Source organism: Neolamprologus multifasciatus, chromosome 6 (assembly GCF_963576455.1).
Source record: "Neolamprologus multifasciatus chromosome 6, fNeoMul1.2, whole genome shotgun sequence".
Classification (NCBI taxonomy): domain Eukaryota; kingdom Metazoa; phylum Chordata; class Actinopteri; order Cichliformes; family Cichlidae; genus Neolamprologus; species Neolamprologus multifasciatus.
Window position 1 is genome coordinate 4840475 of NC_140444.1, and position 18551 is coordinate 4859025.

Genomic DNA, 18551 nt, shown 5'->3' on the forward strand with positions numbered 1-18551 from the left:
GTATAAAAAAGTATTTAAAAGTAAGTATTGCCCAGCAACTGAGCTGCAGATGTCTGTGTTTCCTGTTCATACTGTGTCTTTGTTTCAGCGTTGATGTTTTGGACGGGCATTGGAGGTTCAGGCTCATCCAAAATCGCCACTTTGCCTTAAATTTGCTCATACAGCTTGTTAATGAAATGGCTAAACACTGATATGTTACTGTGTGTCTGAGGAGGATGCCGACAGCCAATCATGCCGTCTGCCTTTCCAAACATTTGTGAAAGAACAGGTTTTTCTAAAGAACTCAGTGAATTCATGCGTGGCTCTGTAAAGAATGCCATTTCAACAAGTCAGCTTGTGAAATTTCTTCTCTCATAGGTATTCAACGATCAGCTGTAAGAACCACAGCAGCTCAGCCCCAAAGTGTCACACCACATAAAGTTACAGAGCAGGATCGGCAAGTGCTGAGGCGTGTACAACATTAGCTGACTGAATACCTGTCATTAAAAACCTCTTTTGGCATTAACATCAACACAAAAGAGAGCTTTTGTGAACGCTTCATGCCATGGGTTTTCAAGGATTACCAGCTCCGGTAAGTGTAACGTGTAGGAATCCCTGTAATTTGCGTTCGTTTAGTGTAGCTTCAGAGCATGACGTCAGTAGAAATTTGCAAAACAAATGTAAATGTGCTGAAGATGATTCAGCGCTCGCAGTCCAGTGTCCTAGCATGTGGTAACTTCATAACAGATTTCTGCATGTAGAGAAAACTCTCCCATTCAACTCCTGATTTGCGTCTGCAATCTAAGAAAGAGTTTTGCATTTTATAACTGGGGCCACGTTTCTCTATGAGCCTACACATCCATGCATGCTTGTAACACATGCATGTGTCCCAGTTCATGAAGTACCTCCGTTATCTTTTGGGTTAGTATGAACATGCCCTTTCTTTTATAAATTTCTTTTATTTTTTTATGGCACTGCAAAGTGACCTGAGGCAAATGTCACCTTGTCAAAGCCTTAAACATGCCGTTCATGGTTGAAACGTCTCAGTGTGGCTGAAATGAAATCAAGTCTACACAGACGAGTGGGCTGAAAATGCTCCAAAGCTGGAATTCCTCCAGTTATTGAAAATGCTTGGTTGCAGTTCTTGCTGCTAAGGGTGGTAGAACCAGTTATTAGATTCAGGGGAAAATAACTTTTTTGGCATTTCTGTCTGAAATTTATAATTATTTTATTTTACCAGGTTTAAAATCTCATTTACACCTGGACAAAAACAACAAATTCAAAGAAAAAATTACAAAGGTAGAGAAAACAACTGTGTGAGGCCTGAAGAGTAAAGTATTGTTGCAATTGGTTAAAAGAACATGGCTCATGGTGGTGTAACTCCCAGCAGCAGGTGGGCGGGGCTTCTCTGCCTATTGGCAGAGCTGCAAAGAGTCAGTCAAAAACATTTTGGGAGTGAGTCATAATTGTCACGGCGGGGTGCGCCAGTGTGTTTTTGAAACAGGACCCAAAAGCAGTTGTGGACGAAGAGTTGCAGGTTTAAACAAAAGCGAAAAGCGTAAAGCAAAAAGTTTTATTTGGAACATGTAACCCTAAGCAAACTAAAAAACACTAAGAAACAAACACTATGAAGCTCTATGACTGTGACTAAGACAATGGTGGGGATAACAGACAACCTGACAAAGACATTCAGAAAACAGGGGACTTAAATACACACATGAGGAAACAGCTGATTAGGATAAACATAACGATGCACAGGAAAGAATAAAACTAACCATATGAACACAGAACACAAGACCCCTTTTCAAAATAAAACAGGAAACATGCAGACTTAGACATGACAACACAAGCTTAACAGGCCTAACACACATGACAGACTAGACAAGGAACCAAACACAGAAACCAACGAGACAGATGATAAATAATCACTAACCTCCACTAACCCCCAAATAAGAACAGCACAAACTTATAACCAAACTAACATGAAAACTTCAAAAATTACAAAAATAAGGAAAAGCATTAAAGATTCTTTTAAGTAATATACAAGTAAAAAAAAAAAAAAAAAGCACAGTTTTGTTTTTGAACTGCTGCACAGCAACGTACTGGTTAAGTTTTGCTGTGCACGCGGACAAACTTAAAAATATTCTTAATCAGCAGTTGAAATGCATCATAATAACTTTGTTTTTCACAAGAATGTATCACATGACAGCATGAAATCCTGGCAAATAGTTTTCCAGCAGCAGTGTCAGCCTGATGTGTTGCCTGTTAGGAAACAGGAAACAGTAACAGAGAGCATATTTGTAGATTCCCCAGAGACACTCACTCATAGCATGTATGTTAAAACAGCAGGTGTTGTGTAATTTCTGCCAGTGGCATCTTAGTAATAGCTGCACATATCCAACACACGCACAGAGAAATACATAATGTTTGTTCTGTTAACAAAGCTTAACGGACAAAGAGTGTCACCGTTTCCCTCCGCTGATCCACTGAGTACACAGACGGTCACACGCACACTCAAACATGAACACTGTTTTGCTGTTTGTCCCGCTTAACGAGCACTTAAGGAAGGATGTGACTAAACTATTCCTCATCTTGTGACTGAGGAGCTGTAGTTCCTCTCCATGGCTTTTACCTTCACCTCTTTATGGACAAATAAAACAAAAGTAGAACGTATCACAGATAACGACTCCCACAGTACTGAACATTTAGTTCCTGTTATGTGCTGTACTCTTCAACAAGTACTGCTGCTTCAGGCAAAACATGGACATTTGAGTCAATCGTTTAGTGAAGATTTGCAATGCGAGTCATGTTTAAATCCGCCTAGTTTACTTTTGGGAATAAATGAGAAATGCTCATATATTTAAATAAATAAATAAATAATAAATAACATTTTATTTATATAGCACCTTTCAAGATAAAATCACAAAGTGCTTTACAGAGGCAGAAAACAGACATTAAAATCTAAAACAAAACAAAATCAACCAAAAGCGAGTTTAAACAAATAAGTTTTTAACTGCTTTTTAAAAGACATGACTGAGTCCACAGATCTCAAACTCAAAGGGAGTGAGTTCCAGAGTCTGGGAGCCACTGATACAAACGCTCTGTCACCTTTTGTTTTTAACCTTGTATGTGGGACAGCCAGCAACCCCTGGTCACAAGACCTCAGGGACCTGCTAGGGTGATAGGAAAGAAGAAGATCACTTAAGTAAGTTGGAGCTACACCGTGCAGGGCCCTATAGGTCATGATTATGATCTTAAATTGGTCCCTGAACTTGACAGGGAGCCAATGCAGTTGAATCAGCAGGGGAGTGGCATGGGAGTATTTGTGATGCTTTATCAGAAGCCTGGCAGCAGCATTCTGAACACCCTGCAGTCGTTCCATGGAGGCATTACTTAAGCAAGTAAACGAGGAATTACAATAGTCTAAGCGAGATAAAACAAAAGCATGAATAATCATTTCCAATTCGGAACGTGACACAATGGGACTCAGCTTAGCGATATTTCTTAAAGATCTGCATTTACTCCACTGCTATCACTGTTATTTTTGTGGGAGCTGTGTTCTTGTTGAACAGACCTAAAACCAGCACCTGAGTTGTAAATACCCCTGTTCCACTGCTGGTGCCCAATCCAGAAATTATTCCATTGATTTCCTACAACAAAGACACAAGAGAGACTGGCACCAGCGCGCCACAACATTGCTGGTGCCCAAGGTTTGAATCGATGACTTAATTTGCTGTTTTTGGAATTACAGCAAGAAATTCATCAGTGACTGGCAGATATAGCCAACACATAGTTTATTCTATGATTTTCTTCCTATGGAAATGAACTGTGCAACATTTGGTTCTCAAACCGGACACCAAAGACACCAAGGAAAAAGTGGCTCAGCAACAGCAACAAAAACAGGTTAAGAGGTAAGAGCACATGTCATACATACATAAAAGCTCTGAACTATAGGAAATATGGAAAATTCTGACATCTTCTGATGTATTTAGCTGCCATGGAGGAAAGAAAATTACTGTAGGAACCAGGAAGTAAATCATTTGTCCAGCAAAAAAAGCAATTTGATACCTTAACCCAGATGATTATCACTTTAATAGGTGCCCAAACAGCTAGGTAAACACAAAACACACCTTTGAATAGACAAGTAACTTTACTAATAACTGTACTAATAATAGCACTAATATTGTACTGGTTTTTGATGTTGTAATTAATTATTTAGGCCAGAGGTGTGACAGAGGAACCGAATGCATGACATCAGGGGACAGAAAAAAAGTCTAACAATTTAAATCTTTTATCGAAAAACAGGCATGAAGGCAAGTGGCATGGCAAGGAGACGGTTGACTAATTATGTATGGTAGGTGACAATCACAAACTACGGGAACTACAACAGGAAGTAAAATTAATAGGAATAGAGATAACAAAAAACAGGAAACCCAACATCATGCCAAATTAAAGTAACACCAGAGACTGACTGGCTAGTTGTGGAGTAGAATAAAAGATGTGTTGAATGCTTATGCTTTCAGTTAAAATTACATCAAAACAAACAAACACACACACACACACACACACACACACATCAGGCTAGAGTGAATTTCAGAGTAGACCAAGAACAAGTTGTCTTCTGACTGAGCACAACATGACGGTGCACTTGATTGGGGCCACATCCTCACCCAGTTGCGCCATTTTCGCTTTGAGGAAGTGCGCTGAAGATAGAGGACAGTTCAGAGCTGAAGTAGTTCAAACAGTTGTGCAGAATTTTTACAACGATGACTGTCAAGTTTGTCGCTACTGAGGAGGCTGCTGTATCAATGAGTCTTAAAAATCTGAAGCAATTGAGACCTCCGTCTTAACAAATGCGTGAGCAACTGACGGAAGGTGCTAGACTCCATCCCAAAGTCTGAACTGACAACAGAAACAAAAACCTGGATCATGACAAACTTCCACTCAACAGGGGCCTTGGTCTCAATGGGTGTGTTGAATCAGACACTTTCAAATTCACACGGGTGCTTATGGATCAGTCAGCTACCTTATCCTGCGTAATGCAAGCAATGAAACACAATATACATTCATGATGGACAGTACAATGGTACTCAACAATCTCCAGGGTGAGACCATGTGTCCATTTGTGGCAAACAGAGTTTCAGCTATTCTGAAAGGCTCTGCAGACAAATCAGCATAGACAGGAATCCATGTGACTGCGCCTCAAGAGGGGAAAGAGTCGACTAATTAATGAGACCCACTGTTTCTTGCACTGTTTGTTATGAGAAGATAAAATAGGTGCTTACCACTTTAAGAACTTGGGGGCAGTTGCGGTGGTTTAGTGAGTGGAGGGGCATGGCTGAGAGGTGAGGAGTCCCTTTGGGGTTCAGCAATTACTTCCTCCAAACCATCAAAGTGTCTTTTAGACCCCATTCCTACAAGACTGCTCCTACCATTAATTAATCTTCAGTCTTAAATACGATCACTGGTCTCTATTAATCGGCTATGTACCACAGGCCTTCAAGCTAGCACTAGCTAAACCACTACTTGTCATGAACCAATAGGTTCGATCAGGAAAGTGGACCCAAAAATGCAGACAAACACGGGCGAGGAATGCTTACAGTGAATTTTAATCGAAAAAGTGACCTAACGTGACAAGGGAGGCCAATCGGGCTAGTTGCAGGTACGGGGAGGAGGTCAGTGAGCCGCGGAAATATTCTGTGACAGAGGAGGAGGTAGTTATAATCTGAAGGGAAAACTGGAGCATAGATAACTAGAAACTGGAGAATTGTTCGCCTTACTGTGCCAGTCCGGGTTAGAATCACTGAGGGGAGGGGAGAGGTCCGTGGAAAGCGTCTGGAGGGTCCCAAGTTGAAGCGTGGGGGTTGGCTGGGAGGCGGGGACTGTCCCCGTAAGGTGAAAGCCAGGATAGGAACTCCGCTGTACGAAGGGAAGACAGAAATTACTCCGAGAGCTAAGTCACACAAGGAAAACCACAAAGGGAAACGTCATTTACCACTGAGACGGGTGGAACAAACTGGCACGGAGGAGCCGGTTGAGACAGCTGAAGTAGATCGCCAGCTGATTGCTCGCAGCTGAGGCTCAGTTGAAGCACCGAAGTCCCCGCCCCAAAGGGATGGTGCAGCAGCCACAGAAGGAGACACCCTCCAGGTACCCCCACGGACCACAACACTACTTAAAAAGTGTTCACTTGACCCAACTGTCTTAGCTAATTATAGGCCGATCTCCAACCTTCCTTTTACCTCGAAAATTCTTGAAAGAGAGCAGTTGTCAAACAGCTAACAGATCATCTGTATTGTAATGGCTTATTGACAGAGTTTCAGTCAGGTTTCAGAGTTGATCACAGCACAGAAAAAGCTTTAGTGAAGGTTACAAATGATCTTCTAATGGCCTCTGACAGCGGACTCATCTCTGTGCTTGTCCCACTAGACCTCATGTAACATTTTATTAGAGCACGCTGTAGGTATTTAAAGTACTGCTCTGCAGTGGTTTGAATCATATCTAGTCATCTATCTATCTAGATCTAGATTCCTATTTGTGTATTTATGTAAATATAGAGTCCTCTTCACACACTATGGTTAATTATCACCAAAATACTTGTACTTGTGAGTGGGTCATATATTTCAGTTTTTCTTTTTTTAATAAATCTGCAAAAATGTCAACAATTCTGTGTTTTTCTGTCAATATGGAGTCCTGTGTGTACATTAATGAGGAAAAAAATGAACTTAAATGATTTTAGCAAATGGCTGCAATATAACAAAGAGTGAAAAACTACTTTCCGTACCGACTGTAGCAAAGAGATTCATATGATAACTAATGATCGACTGTCTTTGACATAAATTTGCTTTCACAATGGCTATGTCCATCTTTCTTTTACAGTCTATGGTACAACTGTGTTTGTTTTTTGCTCACAGCCAATCAAAGACAGTTGTTTCTGTCGTCAGTCATTTAAGCGAACAGCATGCATGTGTGTGTGTGTGTGTGAGTGTGTGTGTGTCATTTAACAGGTAGGACAATCAATGGAGCAAACACAGGTCTGGATCAAACTGACCTGAGGCGATGTCAGACTGCACTGAGCAGAGCCATCAACCGTTGCTGTCATACTGGATGAGTCCTCAGCCCCACTGAGGCTCTCCAGAGAAGTGTGTGTGTGTGTGTGGTGAGGAATATAATCATAGCCCCTTAGATACACTTAAAACTCAGCCAGACGTGACATCTCTAAGCCGCAGAGAGACTTGTGCGTACACATGTGTCGGGTTTTGAGAGTGTGCGTGAGAGTGCCGTTCAACGTCTTTCTGTCAAGTGTCTCTGGGAGAAACAGACTGTACTCACAGCTGGGGGAAACTAGGACAGGTGTGTGTGTGTGTGCATGTATGTACATCCTTATGTGTCCTCCCTCCTTTCTCTCCTTGTTTTGTTTACTTCTCTCTCTGGATTCATCCACAGAGCCGGAGTCACATGACTCTCCCGGTTGGAGTCCACAGTGAGTCAACACAAATTCTTATCACAATCAATCCTTTATGATAATGGTTTTATCTCAAAGTTACACCACACCTCATCCTTAAGTCAAGAACCGATGTCCTGACAGTACTTTGTGGTGTGAGGTGTAAAGGTGGATTGAAAGCCGAGAGTCAGGTGGCATGAAAATGGGGCAAGGGTTAAATCAACATTGTGTCATGCCAAATAAAATCTTAAATTTGAGCAAAGCAAAGACACGTTTGACCTGCTGTCACGTGTTTTTTACAAAACCACCACACACCTCTGTTTTTACTAGGGGTGCAACGATACTGGTATCGATATTGAACCGTTCGATACAGTGCTTTCGGTTCGGTACGCAAATGTATCGAACAATACAAAATTTTTAATTTATTTTATCAACTTTCCTTCTGACGATGCTGTCTGTGTTGAGCGCTCAGTGGATCTGCGCTCGACAGTGCAGCCTAGGCGGAGTAGTCAAACGCAGATTCACTGAGCGCAGCACAAGCTAGCAAGACAGAGGCTAAGCTCGTTGCAACATGGCAAATTGAACCTCCCCCACCCTCATTCAGATCTGGCGTTTGGAACTATTTTGGTTTTCATGTGAGTTATGGCCCTGAAGGTAAGCGCGTCATGGACAAAAGTAAAACAGTATGTCGGATGTGCCACGCAATGCTCAATTACATGGGTGGGAACTAGTGCGTTAGCGCAGTTAGCTCGTTAACGTGTTGACGCCGTCCAGCCCCACGCACGGGGCGATCCGCGGTAGCTCGTTAACGGAGATTTGCCGTGTTGTGGCGTTAACGTCATTTCAACGAGATTAACGCTGACAACACTAGTGGGAACACAACGAATATGACTGCACATTTACTCCGACAGCATCCTAGTGCAAAGACAAGTGGAAGCAGACAAAAACAACAAGCACGCATGCTACAAACTTTACCCGAGTCATTTAGACAGCCGTTAGCACATGATTCTCCTTATGGGGACCTGATATATTTAATATGCTGCTGAGAATATAGCCCAGAAGAAGCGTATAGTATAGCTTTTATTTTGGAAAGAGCCATTTCTCTGTAATAAACTCTCTTTTCCAAAGATGAGTGATTTCTCCATCAGATTTATTTTTTATTATTTTGTTGTTTCAGCAACATTAAATTTAAAAACTGTACTTTTGAGTTAAAATATATATTTATAATTTTAATAAATGACAAATTAAAAAGGCATGAACATTTTTTTGTATCGAAAAAATATCGAACGTGACACCAAAGTATCGAACCGAACCGAACCGTGGATTTTGTGTATCGTTGCACCCCTAGTTTTTACATAACCTTTCTCTATATTTGCCCAGTTCGCTCATCTACTGCTTTCTGTATATAACACAAACACTTCCTCTACAGTGACAAGAGATTTCAGACACTCACACTTTTTTCTCTTTAAGCAGCTAAAACATTGATTTGATCGCCCCCGTCAAAACTCTGCAAACTTTTCAATGCACCGATTTGGTGAAACTATAGATGACCTTCAGGAACTTGTAGTGAGACAAACTAACTTTAGCAACATGAATGGAGCAGAGTTGAACTGTTCTCAGCATTGAAGTGCCCAATTTAGGTAATCACCAGTGGGATTAGCTCTGACTGACACACGAGGAGGTTCTCTACACATCCAGGGCTTGGATATCTGCCAGTTACCAATCACCAGCTAAAAAGCTGCATACCACAAGCAAATCTTTGTGTGACTTTCTGTGGCACATTTTCAAAACAAAAGTTTTGCCAACATCAGAGAACAACCTCGGCTTCACTGCTTCCTTTGCAGCAAAGGGAAATTTGTGTTGTTGACTGTTTTATATTTGCATGTTTGCACGGAAACTGAGAGAAAATATAATTTAGGGAAATTAATTTTAAAAAAGAGCACTAACTTAAATTACATTCAAAAACATTAAATAAAGTTACAAAAACAGACAAGCAACTTATTTTTAGTCTTTGTTGGTGAGGCCTTGGTTTACTTAGATTTGAGTCTACACAAGTGAGTGATAACTGCCTCCAAACTGGGCTGTGTTTGTCTTGTGTTATTTGAGAAATCTACACCTTACACCTGCCCCTAGGCTGTGATAACTTAGCAAGCTGAAACACTGAAGCTAATAAATCCTAAAATAAAACATTTTCAAATAATAAAATAATCTAAAATGAGATCAAACTAGAACAAAATAAAGCATTCATATTTGGATCTCAGTGCGACACCAACAGCAGATCGGCGGTGCTCATCTATGAACCTGAATTTACAAGGTGTTTTTCTATCTTTACTACATCATGCTTCCTCAGCAGTGCACTGGTTGCTAATGAGAGAGCAAACACAGCACGGTCTAACAGCTAACGGCAATGTGCCAGTAGTTTGGAGGTATTTCACACTTCCTGTGCCAGCAGCTTGTGTTCAATTAGAGATGTGCACGACTAACTTTATCCATTCGATTCTGCAGAGTTTTCAATGTTTTCTGAGAGGTTTCGGTCTTTTAGACTAATTGACTAGTCTCGTATTTGCTTTCATTTAAAGAAATTATAAATTATTCACCAGCTTCTGTCTTTTATTATGTTTGGCTTAACCATAACCGGTCAGCTCAAATAATATTATATCACTTCACCTGTTTCTTTTCAGATCCACTCCCATGTACAGGTGTGTACACTCACAGGGAAAGGAGAAGTTAACAAGCCTGTAAATGTCAGCATTGTGCAGTAAAGACTCCCACAATCAGCTGAAATAAGACTAGGAAAAACAATTCTAAATACAGCCTATTGTTATTTGTGCATTTAGATAGTGTTTGCTCTTTTCTGTTGCAGAAAATAGGAATCATTATTCTTACACTAATCAGTTTTCTCACCCACGCCTAATCCCAACACCTTTCACCCTTGAGTCAATGCACCAATTATCAGCACAGCTTTAACTCCAGCTTTTTAAGCTCCACAATATCCACCATCTGTCATCTCGTCTCTCATTTATTTGTTTGTCTATCTTAATCGGCAAATAAATAAATAAAACACAGAAAATGCAGCTGATTTCTGGACATCCTGTCACCATGTGACTGTGCTCAGTGATGCTGAGAGTGAAGGGACATCTGGCTAAAGGACAGTCATCCCACCCACTGCAACAGTGCACAAACAAAAACACTGTGCGTGCTCAGTGTGGCATAAACACACACTCCATACTGCAGCACAGAGTCACATGTGCACACTCACATGCTGCGCTGTTTTCTGACGTGTGTGTGTGCGTGTGTGTGTGTGTGTGTGTGTGGAGAGGGTTGGACTTTGTCACTATTCCCTCACAGTCCAAATCACATTTCTTCCCCTTCTGTGTGTATCCTTCCATCGTTGTTAGTGATGACTCAGAGGAGTGGTGAGTCAAAGCATCTTCCAGGTCTCTCTCTCTCTCTCTTACACAAACACACACGTGCACACGGGCAACATTTACCGTCTGTTTTTCGCTTTACTGGAAGCAGGTTCCCCTTTTCAGACAGAGAAATATTTTTGTTTTCCTCCCCTGGTTCTCTTTGATCTGCTGGACTCTCTGGGGTGTTTTGTATGCCTCTGTGGATCTGTGTGTGTGAGCACATGTTTCTGTGTGTGTTTGAAGTTAATTAAAGTTCGGAAGACAGCTTTTGAGGAGTGCGTTAACGGCCAAAGGCTGTTGCATAAAGTAAACATGCATAAGCATAGTCACGTGCACACAATGCATGAACACACAAAGACACGCACACACATAGTAAAGCTCCTCCATGTTTTAACCTTTATAAGTTCTGTGAGAAGTTGATTTATGGGCCTAAGACAGTTGAGATCAGATATAAAACTAAAAAATGTGCAGCTTCACTGTGTTTGAAGAAGTTAGGGGCATTTCCCCTTTACTGTGTTGTATACTAGTTTATTATCTGTTTAAACGCATCTTTCGGACTTTATCTTAAACTGTTAGAAATTGTGACCATATATTTTGATATATTTAAAAAAATAAAATGCTGCTAGTGCCAAAAAGCTCCACAAAATTGCTAAGCCTGTAGCTGACAGGGGATACAGCAAGTCTCAGTTTTTTCCACAGAACAGTTCAGGCACTAGGGGAAAACACAGACTGTACATAAAAGACAGGCATAGCCACTATGACATCATCTATTGGTTCTGGACTGAACTGGACGACACAACAAAGAACAGAAGAAAACTCAAGACTTAAATATACTATTGGGATATGGGAAGAGTGGAGAACCCCGAGGACCCCCCCCCAAAAAAAAAAAAAAAATTCAAAACAAAAAACCCCCCAAAAACATCACAGTCCAGACCTGTGATGGGGGCATAGCAGAAAACAGCCGCTACAGGTCAATTTTTTTAGCTAGCTAAAAAAGATAATTTTATTGTTATCTTTGTTATTTTTGTTGTGTAGCCAATTCAACATAGGAATCCACAGGTCCTACTTTTTGAGTCAGCCTCAAGTCACCCCCAAAAGAATTGTAAATGTTTATTAAGGAGGAATAAACCATCATAGGCCAAGGAAGTGAGTGTCATAACACATTTAATGTGTTATTGTATGTTATTGTTATTGTTGTCTGTTTTATTGTTGAGTCTTAACCTTAAAATATAAAGCACATTCCTTGTTGTGATTTGGCTCTATATAAATAAAATTGAATTGACAAATTTATAAGTAGTACACTTTAATACTCCAAAGGTTTGCCACAGATTGAATGGTTAAAAAAAAACCCTGGAAGTTATACCAGAAACATTATAAAAGCTAATTTATGATTCCTATCCGGTCGTTAAGTGATGACGTGACGAATCCTACTTCGGGGTTTAAAGTAGTCTGTGTTTAATATGGCTTTTGTGTTGTTAACATGTTTAATGTTATGTATTTTCTATTTAATCTCAAAAAGCTCCTAAAAAAAGTCAGTGATCACTGTTGACCTCCCTCGGCTTTTATTACCGCTAATCATTTATTTAAGCTCAGTTTTTAAAACCTTAGGATGTAACTACAGCCCAGCCCATGCAGCAGTATATGAATGACTAACCTCGTATTGTGGATGGATTATCTCAGTTGTTCTCCTGGCTGAAGTTTGGTCCTTTTACAGCATCCTGCCATGCGATTACATTTGTTCCTGACCACCGAGAACACTCACGTTAACTTTTATCGAGTGGAAAAAAAGTTAGCTTGTTTATATTATGCTAACATAGCTGTGTCGCTAGCGGTCACGTAGCACATCATTATATACCAGCTAGCCAAACTTCAGTAACCCTACAAACGTTACTGCTGTTTAGTTTTCTGTCTTCATTTATGTTGGAAGTGATAACAGAGCTGTACGTTTGAATTTGTTTCCAAAACCCCGCAGTCAGGACATGCTATATTGTATTTAGATAGAAGCTAGCGAGCTAACTTCCTGCTAACTTCTAACTCTGTTAAATGTCATAAATTCCATTTTCATGGATACCTGGATGTTAAACTCAATTGTTACACCTGGTAGAGCAGAACGCTGATCATTTTATTAAAGATGAAAGACTTCCTCTCAGTAATGCCATAGTGATCGTTTGATATATGGACCTGCAGTGGAGTTTAGGCCCAGACACGGCTAGTGACGTCAGACTTAACGACCGGATTTCAGCACTCGTGAATGGTGCACACACCAAAAGTTAAAGCTTATTGGGAACCTCTTGATTTTTTGTAAGTTGGTGCGTGCAGTGGTGCTCTGTTACAAGTCAGTATATGAGTCTGTTGTTGTTGTTTTTTATGTCAGTACAGGAGCTCAGAGATGGTCAGACTGCAGAAGAGGAGATTCTACAATAATTGGAAAAAAGTGAGACGTTCTGCAGAAAACTGTTTCGACTGCATATACTGCTGTCCCAGCAGATGTTCCAGATAAGCTTTATCTTAGCGGTAACGCCATCGTTCAGGAGAAAATTGCAGCGATTCGCACTGGAATAAATGGTTATGAAGCTACGATGACATCAGAAATGACAGAGTCATGGTGCTGCAAAAACCATCAGCTCAAAGCTGAAGGAGAATTTTGCAGCAGCAAAGATGGCGGTGGAGGCGCAACTTCCAGGTGGGAAAAAGCTTTCCAGAGCTTATTGTAGCGCAAAACCACAAATCTTTTTAAAATGACTTTTTAAAACTAGATTTGATTTGTGACTCTATGAATGCTATTTTTATTAAAATTAATATAGTATAATTACTGCTGTCACCTGAAGGTGTTTCAACAAAGCTGACAAGCTGAAGGATTTTGGCTGCGCTTCCACCATCTTTGCTGCTGCCAAATCCTTCCACAGTTTTCAGTTCAGGGTTAATCGAGTGTCGTGTCTCTTTCTCATAATGTCACTGTGACGACATCAAAGTCAGAGTCAAGCAAGTATTGCATAGTTATGGGACTTTTTTGAAGGACTTGGCATGCACTCGCAGCTGGGCTCATCTCACTGTTCCCACAGAGGTGAGTGTTTTCTGCGCCTCTTCAGAACTTTATTGGATCGTAAAGGTGATGGAAGGAACAGATAAGAAATCTAAGCCAACTACAACAAGCTACGTGACTCTTAATAAACACACATGCCACGACAGAAACCTCTTTCCTCCTGTCACCTTGCCACAAACTCAAACATCACTAAATGCGTCCAATATTTACTTTCCCTTCATGCCTTCTCTGTGTCATCGGCTCGACGCCTGGTTGGATGGGCAGTCATCGCAGCAGTCCTGGGAGAGTTTCTGCATTTTGCACAGTGCAGCGACAGTGTTGTCGTGCACTCTGCACCATTGGCAATAATTGTTTTTGGAGCACAGTATACACTACAGGACATGAAATTCAAATGTCCTAAATTTTTGGAGGGGAAGAATTCTTGACTCGTTACCAAATCCATTGTCCAAAGCAATGTCATGATTATGCTTAAAATACTGCTTCCTTTAATAAAATATTACAGCTTTCCTTCTTTTATCTGACTTTAATATAATCAAATTTCATGACAATAATAAATAATGTCTTGCCCTCTGTAATGCTGACAGACTACTAGTGTAATAACTCAGCTGAGTGGATGTCCTGTATCCGACACGGCTAATGCTGACCCCAGAGCAACCTCATGCCTTTTTCCTTTTTTTTTCCTGCAGCATAGCTTTTCAGAAATCTTCAAGCTTAAAATTTTCCACTATGGAAAATCCATTCTGAAACAGAATAGGGCTCTGTGTTTTTATTAACACACGATGTTGGAAAAACACGAGATAGTTAAAACCCGCTTCCAGCATTAAATCATTTCCACCATGAACACCAGACAATCGGCCAACGCTGCCTCGAGAGGGGTTCGGTTTGACCACAAACCTCAAAAATGTTGGGGTAATCATAATGTGTAAACCATTTTAATCAAATGCACCACACCAAACACCCATATATCACACACGTAACCTCAAGATAAATCCTACCGAAAGCAGTCACTTGGTGGGATCGCATTTTTGAACGCAGCACAAAAAAGTCCAACTACAAGTCTTGTAATTTTCACATTTTTTCTTTTGCTCTCTGTGGATAACTTTACAAGGGCTGGGAAGAGGCATCCGTCAAACAAACGATACAACTTCCCACTAATAAATAAAAGTGACATGAAATCTATCTTTTCTGAAGGGATGTTGAAATTCCCCTTCTCGCGTGTCTGTCTCCCTTCTTCTCTCCCCCTCTCACCCTGCAGGCTTTCAGGTATTTGTTTCAGATTTGTGTACTTGTCTGCAGAAAGTGGGATACGCTGAGTAGTGTGTCTGTGTGTGTGTATGCTGGGAGGGGGGGGGGGGGGGGTATGGTGAACCACTCGGCTTTCATTGGGGGGACAGAAAGGGAGGCTTTAACATGCAAATCCCTCCTTCTGCTTTATCTGCCTCCTCTCATATCATTCATAGCAACATGGATATGGGTCGTAATAAGGAGGACACACAGGTTAACAGCACTGAGCAGTCTCAGTGAGTTCGGTTGACACAACCTCCACGTGTGCACACTCACACGCACAAACAGGAGGAGCAGTGTCTTATCAGAGGGAAATCAAGAAAGTGTGTGTGTTAGCTTAAAGCCATAAACAGACGGCAGCAGGACAGGATGATTCAGCTGATAAGGTTCGTTGGACTGTTGGCAGCCTGAGACTTTACATGCTCACTTACACACACAAACACACACACGCACGCATGCAAAACCTCTCTCCTTCTCTTTTATGTTGACACTGTGAGGCTGATTTCGATTTATGAGCATATTAGTGCCATTACCCCAACACGTGTCAAGCCACTGCTTCACTAAGGAGGCAGAGTTTCACGTTTGACTGCACTTACATATACATGGACACACACACACACATAACTGGGTATAGAGAATGACAAAGGGGGATGGTGGTATATGGTTGTTTCCATATTTTAAGAACTTGTGTAGCTGCAGCCAGAATTGAACTAATTTTGGATCAAGAGCCCGAAGAGGAACGCAGTCCAAGCCTCGAGGCCAGTTTCACTAAAATAGATTTTGGCTACGGCTCAGATGAATCACTCTGCCTTCAGATAGATCTCTAAATTCATCCATTCATCCACACAAAGTTTAGTCATTTACTATGTTGAGCAGGACTGTGGTACAGTGAAGTCTAGGTAATTTAATGGCAGTCTGGGTGGCAAACGTCTTACTGCTCAGCTCTGTTTACCTTTGCAGAAATCCCACAGCTACAAGGACGTTTTACTCGGAAAATTCAGCGCAACAGCAATAATAATAATTAAAAAAACCCTGGGATTAAAAAAAAGAATAAACAAGAGTAAACGGTGTGTAGGAAAATTCCTCCCGAGTCAGTCTCAGCGAAGAGCAGACCTGCAGAGAAGCTGTGGCTTTTTAACGTGGCAGGACAGCTGCAGTTACTGCAGTGTCGAAAAACTCCCGACCTTCTCATTTCTCTCTCCACAACAATGTTAACACACCACAAATCGTGAGCCACGGTTCCTCTTTGTTTTCTTGATAAGTGCCACTAGTCAAAATAGGTGTCACTGATTGTTACCATGGGAACATCAGTCTTTGGTGTGTTCACACAAATTAAGGTTTGCCTCCTGTTACTTGTCCGAATACGGCCGCTGAAGTGTTTTTGGAAACCTACCTACAGGAGGGGTGGAGCAAATGATTACAGTAAAACATTTTACTGACTATAAAATGCTTTTCTACTCCAGTTACACACTCAAAGTCACATTCACCCATTCACCATGATTCATTCTGTGCCTTCAACCACTTTCTAACCATCACACAAATATTCATACTCCGACAGATGCACCGGAAGCAATTTGAGGTCAGAGTCTCGCCCAAAGATACTTCGACAGACGGCGATCAAACCACCGACCTTCCAGCTCACAGACGACTAACCTGAAGGTCGCCGCAGAGCTGCATCACATTTTTCCAGCTGTCCACAAATGGTGACACCTGAGAACACTAACTGGACTTATTGACTGGTCCAGTTCTGGTGTCCACATGAATTCAGAGCAGCTTCAGTGTGCTCTACAAAAGACAGGACATCCTAAGGTCATCGGTGACTGTGAAGGCCATAGCACATGATTTACATCATTTTTGCATGCATCAGAACATTCAGGGACACACAGCGATGAAGGCAGTGTGATCCTGGAGGAGATAGCTCCCTGTGCTTGTTCTTTCCCAGCACCTGCTCCTTCTTTCTGTTGCCTTTCTCTAGTTTTGACAAGTGCAAACAAACCATGCCAGCAAATTACCCCCCAAAGCATAACGGAGCCACCGGATTCCCTCGCTGCGGAGGTCTCATTTTTCCTTTAGCTTGTCACCCACGACTCCAAGCGCCCGATTTTTGTTCTTGTTGCTGTGTTACTGAGGCTTTTGTAACATCTCCGCTGCATGTTTTCCTCTGGATACAGTGACTGTCTGTATCAGTGGTTCTCAAACTTTTTCTGGCATGTCGAACTTCACACTGAATATTTTTTAGTTCAGTTATTAACAATAAAAAAAAAAAAACAAGTTTTATTTTTATGAAATAAAAGTCAAAGAAAATCTAATTAGGTCCCAGAACTTAAAATAATCATGCAAACTTGCTGAATTTGAAAACATAAGTACAGCTTACTAATATGACTAAGTTCAATCATAATTGTTCAGTTTTTGTTTTTTTGCTCCGCTGTTATTAATCACACCATCACACTGCTCCCTGTAGACCCACAGTAGGGGTCAGGATGCAGATTAAGGGTACAAATTTTTATTTCACTGGAATGTAAGTCAGTTCAATCCAAACGTCATCTACAGTCCATTTATATTTTGAGATAACATAATATGCAACATTATATATGGAAAACCACTGAACGCCTATGAGGAAGAGACTTCCAACAGAAACTGGTTCATGGGGTAAATAAACCAGAAACTACAGGAGCGAGCAGACACATCATTCCATCATGTGAAGTTTCCTCTGAGCGGGAAAATACAGGAACTGGTTACTTATAAAAAAAAGTTAAGCATTAATGTTATCCGGTCGTTAAGTCTGACGTCACTAGCCATGTCTGGACCTAAACTCCACTGCAGGTCCATATATCAAACGATCACTATGGCATTACTGAGATGGCAAAACTGTCTAAAGTCTTTCATCTTTAATAAAATGATCAGCGTTCTGCTCTACCAGGTGTAACAATTGAGTTTAACATCCAGGCATCCATGAAAACGGAATTTATGACATTTAACGGAGTTAGAAGTTAGCAGGAAGTTAGCTCGCTAGCTTCTATCTAAATACAATATAGCTTGTCCTGACTGCGGGGTTTTGGAAACAAATTAAAACGTACAGCTCTGTTATCACTTCCAACATAAATGAAGACAGAAAACTAAACAGCAGTGACGTTTGTAGGGTTGCTGAAGTTTGGCTAGCTGGTATATAATGATGTGCTACGTGACCGCTAGCGACACAGCTATGTTAGCATAATATAAACAAGCTAACTTTTTTTCCACTCGATAAAAGTTAACGTGAGTGTTCTCGGTGGTCAGAAACAAATGTAATCACATGGCAGGATGCTGTAAAAGGACCAAACTTCAGCCAGGAGAACAACTGAGATAATCCATCCACAATACGAGGTTAGTCATTCATATACTGCTGCATGGG

General features: G+C 41.0%; 1 long non-coding RNA gene across 1 annotated transcript; it reads right to left on the reverse strand.

Annotated features, from left to right (window-relative positions):
* Nucleotides 1–2868: 2868 nt before the first annotated feature.
* Nucleotides 2869–11705, reverse strand: LOC146516213 (uncharacterized). The gene is made up of 2 exons (XR_014874695.1): nt 5760–11705; nt 2869–5676 (listed from the first exon to the last, which is right to left on the reverse strand). It is a non-coding gene; the product is annotated as an uncharacterized LOC146516213 (long non-coding RNA).
* Nucleotides 11706–18551: the final 6846 nt, after the last annotated feature.